Source organism: Pipistrellus hanaki, assembly GCF_964339955.1.
Source record: "Pipistrellus hanaki genome assembly, chromosome: 13".
NCBI classification, from domain to species: Eukaryota; Metazoa; Chordata; class Mammalia; order Chiroptera; family Vespertilionidae; genus Pipistrellus; species Pipistrellus hanaki.
In genome coordinates this window covers 28,028,042-28,040,507 of record NC_140515.1, presented here as the reverse complement: position 1 = coordinate 28,040,507, position 12,466 = coordinate 28,028,042, and the positions used below count along the sequence as shown (strand labels likewise).

The following is a 12,466-nucleotide window of genomic DNA, read 5'->3' as shown; positions in this document are numbered from 1 at the left end:
TCCATCACCACCACCCCCTGGTCCAAGCGACTATCCTCTCTCATCTGGACAACTGTAATCATCTCCTTACACGTCTCCCCGGTTTCACTCTAGCATAAGTTGGTCAACCTCTCTAGCCTCAGTTTTCTTATCTGTAAAATGGGCATGCTAATGACCTATTTCACAGGGCTGTAGAGAGGACTGGGTAGCACATGAGGGGAAAGCCCTGGCCAGGAGTGCTTTCTCAAGACATGACAGTTCCTTTCCTCTGCCAGCTAGATAGGAGGGATCAGAAAGGTACAAAGAATAAGCAGGATTAGAGGCCTCTGGATCTCCCAGACTCTCTTGAGCTCACACCCCCCCCCCCCCAAAGGGCTTCTTGCCTAATTTTCTTCCTCATATTTCCTTCCATGTAATGGGAGTTTGTTTGTTTTTTTTAAAAATATATTTTATTGATTTTTTTACAGAGAGGAAGAGAGAGGGATAGAGAGTTAGAAACATCGATCAGCTGCCTCCTGCACACCCCCCACTGGGGATGTGCCCGCAACCAAGGTACATGCCCTTGATCAGGTTTGAACCTGGGACCCCTCAGTCTGCAGGCCGGCGCTCTATCCACTGAACCAAACCGGTTTTGGCATGTAATGGGAGTTTTACTACCTTTATATCCTGGTCTCTCACCCCCTCCTCATAGCTCCTCCCGTAGTTCTGTGCATGGTGCCTCATATTTTTTAGTGCGTTTGAGATGAAATAGGTAAGTGAACTCAGGCTCTTCTCTGATTCTCTTAAAACCCAGCCTGTTTGCAGGGAGCATATGTCCGGGTTTGCTCTCTGTCTAGCTGGAAGGGGAAGGGGCCCCTCTGCCCTGTGCCAGGCAAGGACACCCAACATTCTGGCTTTCAGCATTCGCCAGCCGCATGCTCCAATGTCCACGTGGTAACAGTGGCATTTGCTATCCAGCTGCCCTGCTTTTTGTCTTCATTCTCAGTTGTTCTAGAAGTCAGACCAGGCAAAGGAGTGCTATGTATCGATCTATCCCCCCCACACCCCCCCCCCACCTCCCACCCCCCGACAGGACCAAGCAGTGGGAGAAAACCCTGTGTCTTGTATTCCTGACTCATTAATGGAGCTTCTCGGGGCCTCGGTGCTGGATGCTGTGAGAATCAATCAATTAAGTGACTGACAAATATTTATTGAGCCCTGGAAACAATCGTGAGAAGAGCTCATCTTTGCCCAGTGATTCTGACTACTTTCAAAGGGCCTAACAGCATTTCCAGGGGCGTGAATGCTACCATGTGCCAGGGACTTCACCCTCTTGGTGGTCTTCACACCGTTTGCGTATCTGGATGTGCCCTTGTCTTTAAGGCTATCCCTGTGATCTGCCTTCCTTCAGCCAATACGTTTTTACTGCACACCTACTAGGTGCCAGCTGCTAATGGCAGGTCTAGCAGTAAACCAAGCAGATGGTGTCCCTACAGTCCTGGAGCTGGCGATGGGGGGGGGGGGGGGGAGTGAGGAGGTGGGGGGAAGAGGAAGGAGATAGGGGGCTATAAAGAAAATCTGTGGAGAGTGACTGAATTTGTGGGGGGGTGAAAATGGGGTGGTCAGAGAAGGCCTCTCCAAGGAGGAGACATCTGAGTCTTCAATGATGAGAAGTCATTGCAAGATCTGGGGGAAGAGGCACTCAATAATGCGTGAAATGAGTATTATTATTTATTATTATCTCCCTTTTACAGATGAGGAAACTGAGGCCAGGGAGGTTGAAATGCTTCCTCTGAGGTCACAAAGGTAACTATTGACGGCATTAAGATGTGAGTCCAGATCCAGACTCTAAAACCCCAATTATTGCCACCAAACCCATTTGCCTCTAGGTTCTAGCACTTTTAAAGAGAATCTTTGCCTGGATGGTATGGCTCAGTGGGTGAGCATCAACCCATGAACCAAGAGGTCTCCGTTCCATTCCCGGGCAAGGCACATACCCAGGTTGTGGGCTTGATCTCCAGGCAGTCAATCAATGTTTCTCTCTATCCCCCTCCCTTCCTCTCTCTCAAAAATCAATAAAAACATTTTTTTATAAAGAATCTTACTGTGGAGCTTCATCAAAGTGACATGTAGCTCCCCTGAAGGAACTTCCAGTAAAATTTGGGAGAAAACCTCTTTACACAGAAAATACTACTCACAAGAGGCAGGTCAGAAATTGATAAGTAGAATTAATACAATTTCAAATTCTAAAAACCCCATGGAATTTGTTTTGGAATATGACAAAATGACTCACAATACCTTGGAGAAAAAAGAAATTCATATAATGCCTTCATTCATTAATTGGGTTATTTCACAATTTTCAATATTTTTCACCTCATGGCACACATAAACTAATTAATAAAATTCTACGGCATGCTAAAAAGTGTATTTTTTTTGCCAATCTGATAAAAAAAAAAAATAGGTATAATTTTTTTTAAAATCCTCACCCGAAGATATGTTTTTTACTGGTTCTAGAGAGAGGGAGAAGGAGAGAGAGAGAAACATCAATGTGAGAAATACTGATTGGTTGCCTCATGCAAGTGTCCTGACTGGGGATCAAACCAAAGCCTGGGTATGTGCCCTGACCAGGAATTAACCTGAGACCCTTTGGTGCATGGGACCACACTCTAACCAGTGACCCACACCACCCAAGGCAAACTTTTGATTCATTTACACCAAACGGCTATTGTTGTGTTGACCATTGTCATTTTTTTAAAATTGACAATCTAAGGGAAAAGAGGTTGGTGTCCTGACTAAATAGTCAGGTACCGCATATTTAAAAAATTCTTGCAGCACACCAGTGTATCAACACACCGGTTGAAAATCAATGGTTTATTTAATCAACAGTTATAGTCGCCAGGCTCTGCTATAAATGCTTTTCCAGTATTAATTCTTTGGAACTTCATGACTCATTTAATACTCATAGCAATCCTGTCTCTTAAGGTAGTCACTAATCTTACTTCACGGTGGAAGGAATTAAGGCAAAGACAGGTTGGAGGACTTGCCTGGCACACACTCTGAGAAGTGCCAACACTTCTACGTCATCTGGCCCTGGAAACCATGATCGTAACCGTAAACTGAATTTGTGGGTATCATTTATATAGCTGAGTTTATATCTACAATTAATTTTGTCTCTTTCTGCTTCGCAAGAACTTGTTTTCAGGAGATTGTTTTCCGATTAAAACGCAGAATTTATGGTTTCCCTTAAACTTGCTCAAGGGAAATTTAGATGAAATACGTAAGTGAACTCAGGCTCTCCTCGGATTCTCTTAAAATCTTGTGCTTTGAAGAGCTAGATCGTCATTCTCTCAGGAGGCTGAAACTGGGATCTACCAGAGGCCCATACAGACAGTTAGAGGCTGTGGACAGAGGAGAGAAAAGGAGAGAGGCTTTCATTTTGGCCTGGGACCGAAAAACAGTCACATCGACCAAGGCTCCAGGTCACATGTGTAGGCTGGAGATGGAACTGTGCCTCACATGGGCTCAGGCAGAGGCACAGCAGGTGGATTTATTGAATGACGATTCTCTCCAGGAACAGAGAAAAGCCAGCCAGTAAGTAAATGAAGTTCTGCCGAAAGAATAAACCAAGTGAAAATTGCTTCGAATGTTAGAGAGAAAAAAGCAATAAAAGAAGGGGAAAGCAGATGCCTTTGCTGGCCATGAAAACAGACACTATGCAAATAACTAACAAAGCAGCAATGGCCCAGACTCCCACTCCTCCCCTCCACCTGTGCTGTGCCCAGGTGGCCTTTGCTCTATTTCCTGCCATGACCTGCCCGATGGCCATCCACTAGAATCAGCTGGCAGTTCAACACCAGAGTTCAACACCAGAACAGACAGCCTGGAAAGAGATCTGCTACTAATAACTGGGCTTCCAAGTCACGTACCCTGAGACCCGAGAGAAAATCATGCGAATGGTGCCCCCTGGAGGTGTGCAATGCCACAGCTCTGCCTCAGAAGATAGGGGGTAGGTTAGTGTCTGATACGGGTTGCATAGGTGAGATAAAGGTGGCATAGGTGAGAAAAGGAAGAAACAGTCAGTAAATAGGGTGGGGACAAATGGTTAATTATGTGAATAAAAAATGAAGTTAGACCTTTTCCCTGTACCCAAACCCAAACAGGTTAGAGAGTGATAATTTAGTGTGAAATAATAAAACCATTAAAACGATGACAACTAGAAACCTTGTTTTCCTAATCCGATTAATGGGGGTAATAGTAACTACTCATAACATTGCTATGGGGATTAAGAAAGAGGATATAAGTTAGCACAGAACCAGGTACTTTTAAGTAAAAGAGGATTGAGGGAAGATTGGGCTGAGAACCATCCCCAAATTTAGCAACCCTAGGGAAACAAGGGGAGTCAGTAGGAGAGATATGGCCTCAGGTTATAATCTGAGGATCTCGGGCAAACTGATTCCAACTGGAAGAACAGTCCATGGAGTCTGGTGTCTCCATCGGTGGGCCCCAGGGAATAATAATTCATGGGAAGTACATTGTCTGGAGCTGCAGCAATTTTAGAAGCAAAAGGAGACTCAAGTGGAACTCACAGGCATTGAACTTTCACCCTAGGCTGAGCTCTCTTCATTCATGATCCTTGGTTGGAAGAACTGTACCCAGTGACCAAGGCTCGGCGGCACTCAGACAGCCAGGGTCACAGTCTCTGTCCACTCCTGCCTGGGGCAGCCTAGCCACTCACTGTTGGAAATTTCCTCCTTAGACTGAGCTGAAGTCAGTTGCCCTTCCCATTCCCCTTCTCCAGCGTCCACCCACTGGGAGCTTCACTGGTGAGGTCCAGCAAACAAGAACAACACCCAGAAAAGAACAACACCCAGCTTGCACAATATTTTCTAGAGAATTAAAAAAAAAAAAAAAATGGGAATACTGCCCACTCAAAGTTTGACAAGTAAGCGCTAAGAAAGGAAAATTGCCAATGGGTCTCACTCATGAACTCATGTTGTTAAAATTCTAAACAAAATGGCGAGTAGAAATAAACCAGCAATAAGGATGCTACAGGACAATGGGAGTTGGGTTTATATTCCAGGAAAACAGAAATCAATGCAGTTCACCAAGTTAACAGATTGACAAAGAAAAATCATACGACCATCTGAGCAGATGCAGGGAAAACATCTGTTATAAACTCTACTTCCATGTATGACTAAAAAGAAAACAGACACTCAGCAAACTGGGAATAGGAAGGAAGTTCTTTCATCTGGTAAAGATTACCTGCCAAAACCCTCGAGTGAACGTTATACCTGGTTATCAAATGTAGAGCTCCCTAAGAGCTGCAAGGGCAAGCTCCCACTCTCCCGTCTTTAATTCATTCTCATGCTAAGGTATTAGTCAGGGCAGTAAGACAAGGGGGAGAGGGATGGGGGGAGAAATAGGAACATGAGAATTGTAAAGAAAGAAACAAAACTATTACTTTCACTTCCTATAATTGTATTATATACCAGAGGTCCGATGCACACAATTCACACACGGGGGCAGGGAGTATGTGTTCCTCAGCCCAGCCTGCACCCTCTCCAATCTGGGACCCCTCGAGAGATGTCTGACTGTGGGATCGGGCCTAAATGGGCAGTTGGATGTTCCTCTCACAATCCAGGACTGCTGGATCCCAAATGCTCACCTAACCGCTTCTGCCTGCCAGCCTGATCACCCCCTAACCACTCCCATGCCAGCCTGATTGATGTCTAACTGCTCCCCTGCCAGCCTGTTTGCCCCCAACTTCCCTCCTCTGCTGGGCTGGTCACCCCTAACTGCCCTCCCCTGCAGGGTTGATCACCTCCAACTGCCCTCCCTTGCAGGCCTGGTGCCTCCCAACTGCCCTCCCCTGCTGGCCATCTTGTGGTGGCCATCTTGTGTCCACATAGGAGCAGGATCTTTGACTACATGGGGGCAGCCATATTGTGTGTTGGAGTGATGGTCAATCTGAATATTACTCTTTTATTAGATAGGATAGAGGCCTGGTGCACTGGTGGGGGGCAGCTGGTTTTCCCTTAAGGGTGTCTCAGATCAGGGTGGGGGTTCACTTGGAATGTGGGGCGGCCTGAGCGAGGGGCCAGTGGTGATTTGCAGGCCAGCCATGCCCCCTGGCGACCCAAGCGGAGGCCCTGATATTTGGAATTTATTTACCTTCTACATTTAAAACTTTGTAGCCTGAAGCGGAGCCAAGCCTTCTGCTTGCTCCATGGCTGCCACCATTTCTGTTTGGATTTGTTTACTTTCTATAATTGAAATGTTGTAGCCTTGAGTGGAGGCTTAGGCTGGCCAGGGCAGGCGGAAAGCTTGGCTTCTTCTGTTGCCACGTCTCCCTCCTGCTCTCTGTGGCTGTAGCCATCTTGGTTGGGTTTATTTGCATAACTCTGATTGGCTGGTGGGCATGGCTTGTGGGTGTAGCGGGGTGGTGGTTAATTTGCATATTACTCTTTTATTAGGTAGGCTAGTGTTCCCAAAAGAATCTTATTTTTCCCAAATATTACCTATAGAACATTAAGTTAAAATGTATATTATTTAAAATAGCATGGAAAATATCCAACAACTAGCAAAGATCTAAAAATATATATATGTGTGCAATACCACCAAGAGAAAATTAGGAAACTGTACCAAGAGAAGGTAAAGGTATCCTAAATAATGAAGAGAAATACCATGTTCATGGAAGATGAAACATACTGTTAGACCCTATGTGGACCAATAGGGAGCTCAGCAATAACAGCTCCCAGGTCAGAACAACCTGGGCTTCTAATCTGTGTTACTCTGGGCATTCCACCAACCTCCCCAAACCTTTTCCTCACCTGTAAAACAGGAACAGCCATCCTACCTAGTTGTTAGGAGTCAATGGATGGAAGCCCTTTGTAGGGTGCTGTATGAATGCAGGGGATTCTTATGACTAGCATTATTGCTCCTTGTTGGTCTGAGGGTGGGAGAAAGTTTTCTCTCCCAGATTAGGCCAGCTGTGTCCCTGTTTCTGCTCATTAATCTGTCAGTGAGGGCAGTGTTCAGTGCTTATTCTGTGCATAACATTTCCTCATTCAGTCCTCCCAGCAACCTACAAGGCAGATGCTATCCTAGCCCCATTTTACATGTGACAAAGCTGAGGCTCAATCAAGCAACTTGTCATTCATATATTCGTTCATTGATTCAGCATTCATGAGCCCCTTCTGTGGGCTAAGAGCTAAGACGGACATGGTCTCTGCTCTCTCAGGACTGCGAGTCTAGTTAAGAAGGTAGTAAAAAATCTTATCTCAACTAATGAGCTGGCAGAACCAAGATTCAAATGCAGGTCTGTTAGACACCAGAGCCCGTGCTTTTAAGCACTCCCTGGAGGTGCCTTCCTCAAGCTCCTCTGCTCCATCCTCTGTTGTAATGATTTCTAACATCCATTCTGCTGGCAGCATCACGTTTCAATGGGCCTTGCTAGCCAAGCTGTTGCACAAATGGTGAGCTGTCAGCTTTGATCCTGGCCCATGTGATTCTTGTGCATGATCACTGGAGAATTACAGCGGGGAAAGTGAGCAGGAAGAGAGGCATCCTGGTCTCTCTTCCCACAGCATCAGTGGCATTGTTTCCGATGAGTGTGTGCCTGAGTCCCCGGCTACCATTAATGGCAGAAGTGAGTCACTTATAAATAAGATACAGGAGCTTTATTATAATTACATCCCGCAATTCAGAAGTGCTCAGCATCACTGTGCAAGGGAGGGCAGCAGGCAGCTGGGGCCTGAATGATCCTCTGCCAGGTACATCTTGCAGATAAAATGTCTTGGATCAGGAGCAATTACTGCTAACGTCCAGCCTGAAGGCTAATGAGAAGTACTTAAAATTGCATGTCATTCTTGGCCATTTTATACTATCTGCTTTCCTCTTCTTTTCTCTGCTTTCCCATCCTGATAAACATACTCAGGGAAAATATGATTAGTGGCCATTTAGCAGATGAGGGAACTGATGCTCAAGGTCACTCAGCTCAAAGGGTCAAGGTGGGATCCTAACCCTGAACTTTTTTTACTCCACCATTCTGTCTTTAAGGGAAAACAGAGCTCTGGACGTGTCCACTTTACCTGGAAGGTGCACAAAATAGCCCAAGTCCGTAGGACAATCGGAAAGGCACCGGGGTGGTATGCTCTGTTGAAAGCTCTGCCTTGGTGAGGACATGGCAGCTGTAGCTAGACCCTGTGAAATTAACCTCCACCCTACCCTCTGGCATCCCACAACCACTGAGAAGCCCACATTTGTTCCTTAGGGACCTGAGAAACGACCGTGAAGAGAGAGCCTTTGCAAGAAAGGAAGAGCTTTTCTCCTGCCCACACAAGTCAGAAAATGGCCCCAGGTCCATTCAACAAGCCAGAGAGTAAGGTTTAAGCAGCAGCACGAAGGAGTGAGGTTGGCCGTAACAGTAATAATGTGGGAATGCCAAGCTTTTGCTGAGTGCCCAGTAGCGCTCCGGGAGTTTAAGTAAGTCTTCCCCCCGAGACCTTGGGGCTTAGGCTATTGAAAGGTTGGGATTGCACTAAGACCTCTGGGACACACATTTCTATCTAACACTAGATCTCATCCCCCTCTACAGACAAGAGAGCAAGGGGCTTGCAGAGGTGGGGCAGCGTGCAGGTGGCAGAGGCAGGATAAAAGCTTGACCTTCAGAGCAACACAGTAACAGCTAACGTTTCAATAGCACTTTTAGGTATTCCATGGCGCCATTTAGGTACTTTAATACCCATGAACGTGATTCTCTCACCAACCCCAGTGAGGAAGGTGCTAGGAACACTCCTATTCTAAAAATGGGGAACTGAGGAACAGAGAGGTAGAGCGACTAGCCCAAGGCCACAGAGCTCCTCAGTGACAGCACTGGCGTTTGAGCCAGCTCCGGGACCCACAGCTTTTATCTCTTTGCTATGCCTCCTCCTTGTTACAGAAAGCCACACCATTTTCCATCAGCCACGCCTTGCATGTAAAAATGGAAGTACAAACACTTAACTCAGAGAGAGTCCAAGGAAAGGAAGTTCTTCCCACCTGGGACACACAGCCCAGGGCCAAGAGGGACCACTCCCAGCCCAGGACTGCCTAAACGACTCCCCTGGGCCACAGGATAGGGTCCTTGGCAGGCCGCGCCCGCCTCCACCCAGCTCTGAAATCATGGACAGGCTGTGCTGGGCCACCTCCCACCTTGTAAGGATTCTCTGCCACTTGAAAATGGTACAGACTTCCCTACAGATTCTTCCTCCACCAAGAAAATACGTCTTGAGTCAGCCGGTAGCATTAGGAGGTTTGCCCTCGGGTGTGAAGGTCTGTCTAGCGAGCCTTGAAGATTTGCATGGGGCTGTTAGAGATTCACACGGGGTTGTCAGGGATTCCTATGAGTGACCAGCCACTAGGCAGTATGTCTCCTGCAGGACACCTGCTAGAGAGAAAGGACAGCTGCCGCAGGGGCATCAGAGACCCTGCTGCCTCATCTCTCTAGTCCTCCCCTTTGCTGCTGACCGCCACAAGCAGGGAAAACCTAAGGTCCCATCTGCATGCTAAGATCCATGTTCAAATCCTAACTCTGCTGCGGACCAGCTGGGCAGCCTCAGGCAAATTACTTCACCTTCTCTGAGCTTCATAGAGTATCTCTGTTCCACGAGGCTAATAGTAATAGCGTCTACCTTGCAAGGCTGCTGTGAGGACGAACTGGGATTTAATGATACTCGGTTCATTCCATCCCCTCTCCCTCTCCCAGTCTCTGCTGGTTCCCAGTTGCCTCCCAGATAAAAGCCAAGATTGGGGCATTCAAACCTCTTCCTGTCAGACCCCCAACGCCCCCCTCCTTCATGCTCTGGAGATGCACTCCGTCTCTGCTCCAGACACAGGGACTTTCCCTTCATCGCAGAAAGTTTCCCAAGTACATTCCCGCCAGGGGACACGGCTCACACAGGGGACATGGCTCAAGTCTGGCTGAGGTGGCAGCACCCCGCCAGCCAGAGGACAGCGACCCTACCTGGTGCATCGGGGTACTGCCAGCTCCCACGCAGCAGGTGCCTCAGAGTCTCAGGGATTCCGCGGGGTCTTCTTCTTGGGGAGGAGGGGGCTAACCACCTAGAAAGAGAGAGTGGCTTCCGTGAAGACCTGCCGCGCTCCAGCTCCTGCTCCTGCCTTCCTTGGCTCCTTCCAGAAAAATGGAGAGCACCTTCCAGAATTGAGTACCCTCTCCCCCTTTTTTTTTCCTGGGGACCAGCAGCCCCCATGCGCTTCTACCAGGAGAATCCACTCCCTGGCAGCGATTTTTCCAAAGTGCCCTTCGCACCTGTTAGGTCTGCCTAGCCTGGGCTCGCAGCCCAGCTACCGGAGACCGTGGGCGGTGGTCTCCACACGTCCCACCCACACCGGACCCCTGGCGACGCGGAGCCTGGGGCTCGCCTGTCGGCGGTGAAGTTAGGTCCGGAGACTTGGGGGCTCAAAAGCCTTGCTCTCTCCTGAGCACAGCGCTCCCTCTCTACACCTCAGTTTCCTCCTCTGAAAAAGGGGTAGGATAACACCCGGCCACAAGCAGAGGGGACCTAAGGACGCATCCAATGAAAGGAAGAACTGAACGACAGATCCTGGATGCCCATTTGGCACAACAACGCACTCAGACTACGGATGGGCTGGGACTACGATTTGCATCAAACTCTGAGCCAGCCTATAGCCAGGGAGAGCCGGGACTCCCTTCTCCGCTCCGGATCCACCCCGGGGAGAGGGGCGCGGGGCGCGCACCCGGGCCGGTGCCGGGGAAGCCACAGGTGTGTGCGCGTCGGGGCGCTGGGGCCAAACCTGAGCGCCCGGGAGGGTGCCATGGAGAGGGGTGCGCTACGGAACCCCACACAAGCCCCCGGCACCCCGAGGAGCCTGGCGGAGAACCTGAGAGCCCGGCACCCCACGCCGGCGGCTCTCAGGTTCTCCGCCAGGCTCCTCGGGGGTGGATGCCCGGACCTCAGCCTGACCGGCGCGCAGCCCGGCCGTCCCGCCCCGGCCCCGCTCCCGCGCCCCGGCCGCCCTGGCCTCCCAGGACGCCCTGGCTCTTACTCACCGGGCGGCTCCGGGAAAGTTTAGGGCTGCCTGGCTGCTCCGTGCTCCTTGGCCGCGGCGTTAGGGAGCCGACTGAAGAGGCAGGGCTCCCGGGGAGGAGCCGCCGGGCGGGGGCGGCCGGAGGGAGGGAGAGAGGGAGGGAGGCAGCGAGCGAGGCGGAGACCCGCGCCCGCTGGCCTGCAGCGCCTCCGCCTCCGCCTCCGCCTCCTCCGCCTCCGCTTGGCGCTCCCAGGCCCCCGCGCCGGGAGGGGGCGCCAGGCAAGCTCCTCGGCTCGGACACCCCGCCCGCCCGCCCACGGGTCGGAGCTGCGGCTCCCCGGCCTCTGGCTCGGCTTCGGCGGGTTGCAGAGAGGTGAAATACGAGTGAGAGCCGAGGGCAGGCAGACGGAGACATAGGGGAGTCCAGATACAGGAGCAGAGCTGGACATGGAGACGAGACGGTGCTGGGAAAAGCCCACCACAGACCCCCTGGCAGACACACACATACGGGGATACCCCGTCTCCCCTCATCCCTGCTAGAGAGGCCAGAATAGAAAAAGACGGAAAGCCAAAGCCAGGCAGACAGAATAACTGACAGGCAGGCACCTACCCCCTAGAAGTTTCAAGGGGAACTCCAGACCCCCTCACCTACTGCCCTCCACGGGGTCTAGAAGGCCACTCCTCTTCCCTGTTTCCTCCTAACTGCTCCGGAAGAGCTCAAGGTTCCATTAGCATCTGTGAGCAGAGCCTGGGGCGGTGGGGTTTGCCAGGGTGAGGGGGGCAGGAGAGATAAAGTTCTGCAGATCCCACAAGCCTCTCTGCCCTCTGACTGGGGGCGGGGGGGGGGGGGGGGGCTTGAGAGTTCATACCCATTTTCTTCATTTCCAAGCTGGGGGGGGTGAGGCAGTTTTTTTTCACCCCTCCTTGCCAGGAAAATCCCCTTTGAACACCTTAAACATGTATTTAGATCTTATCTACTACACACTTCAAAAGAGTCAGGCAATTTCTGAGGGAGAGGAGAGTATTTGAGGAGGACCTGGGGTGAGGGGTGCTGGGGTGTGGATTTGGGGCCTCCTGGGGGTATGTAAGCCTCTTCCGAGTTGAGGGCACTTCCACTCAGTGGGTCATATAGAGCTGGTGGAAGACCCAGCTTCAGAAGCTGAGTACGGTGATGGGCCATCCCTCTCTCTGGCCTCAGGGTCCATTTCTATCAAATGAGAATTGATAAAAACAGTTGTCACTGTGCCATGCATTCTTCTCAGTGCTGCAGATGCTCACTTTGTTAATCCACAGCCAGAATAAGTAGGAACTATTGGTATCCCTATTTAACAGAGGAGAAAACTGGGGTACAGAGAGGTTAAGTAACTTGCTCAAGGTCACACAGCTACTATGTAGGGGAACTGGGAATCCACCCTATGCAGCCTGGCTACAAGGCCCAAGGTCATTGTTATTGTGCTCT

General features: G+C 50.0%; 1 protein-coding gene across 2 annotated transcripts in view; it reads right to left on the bottom strand.

Moving 5' to 3' along the window:
* The window catches only part of HRH1 (histamine receptor H1), a 69,836-nt gene extending 58,580 nt beyond the window's left edge, over nucleotides 1-11,256 (bottom strand). For both annotated transcript variants that reach the window (XM_084902606.1, XM_084902605.1), the window contains exons 1-2: nucleotides 11,030-11,256; nucleotides 9,962-10,059 (exon numbers count right to left, since the gene is read on the bottom strand). The gene's annotated coding sequence lies outside the window, so the exon portion shown is untranslated. The remainder of the gene's footprint in view (nucleotides 1-9,961; nucleotides 10,060-11,029) is intronic.
* Nucleotides 11,257-12,466: the final 1,210 nt, after the last annotated feature.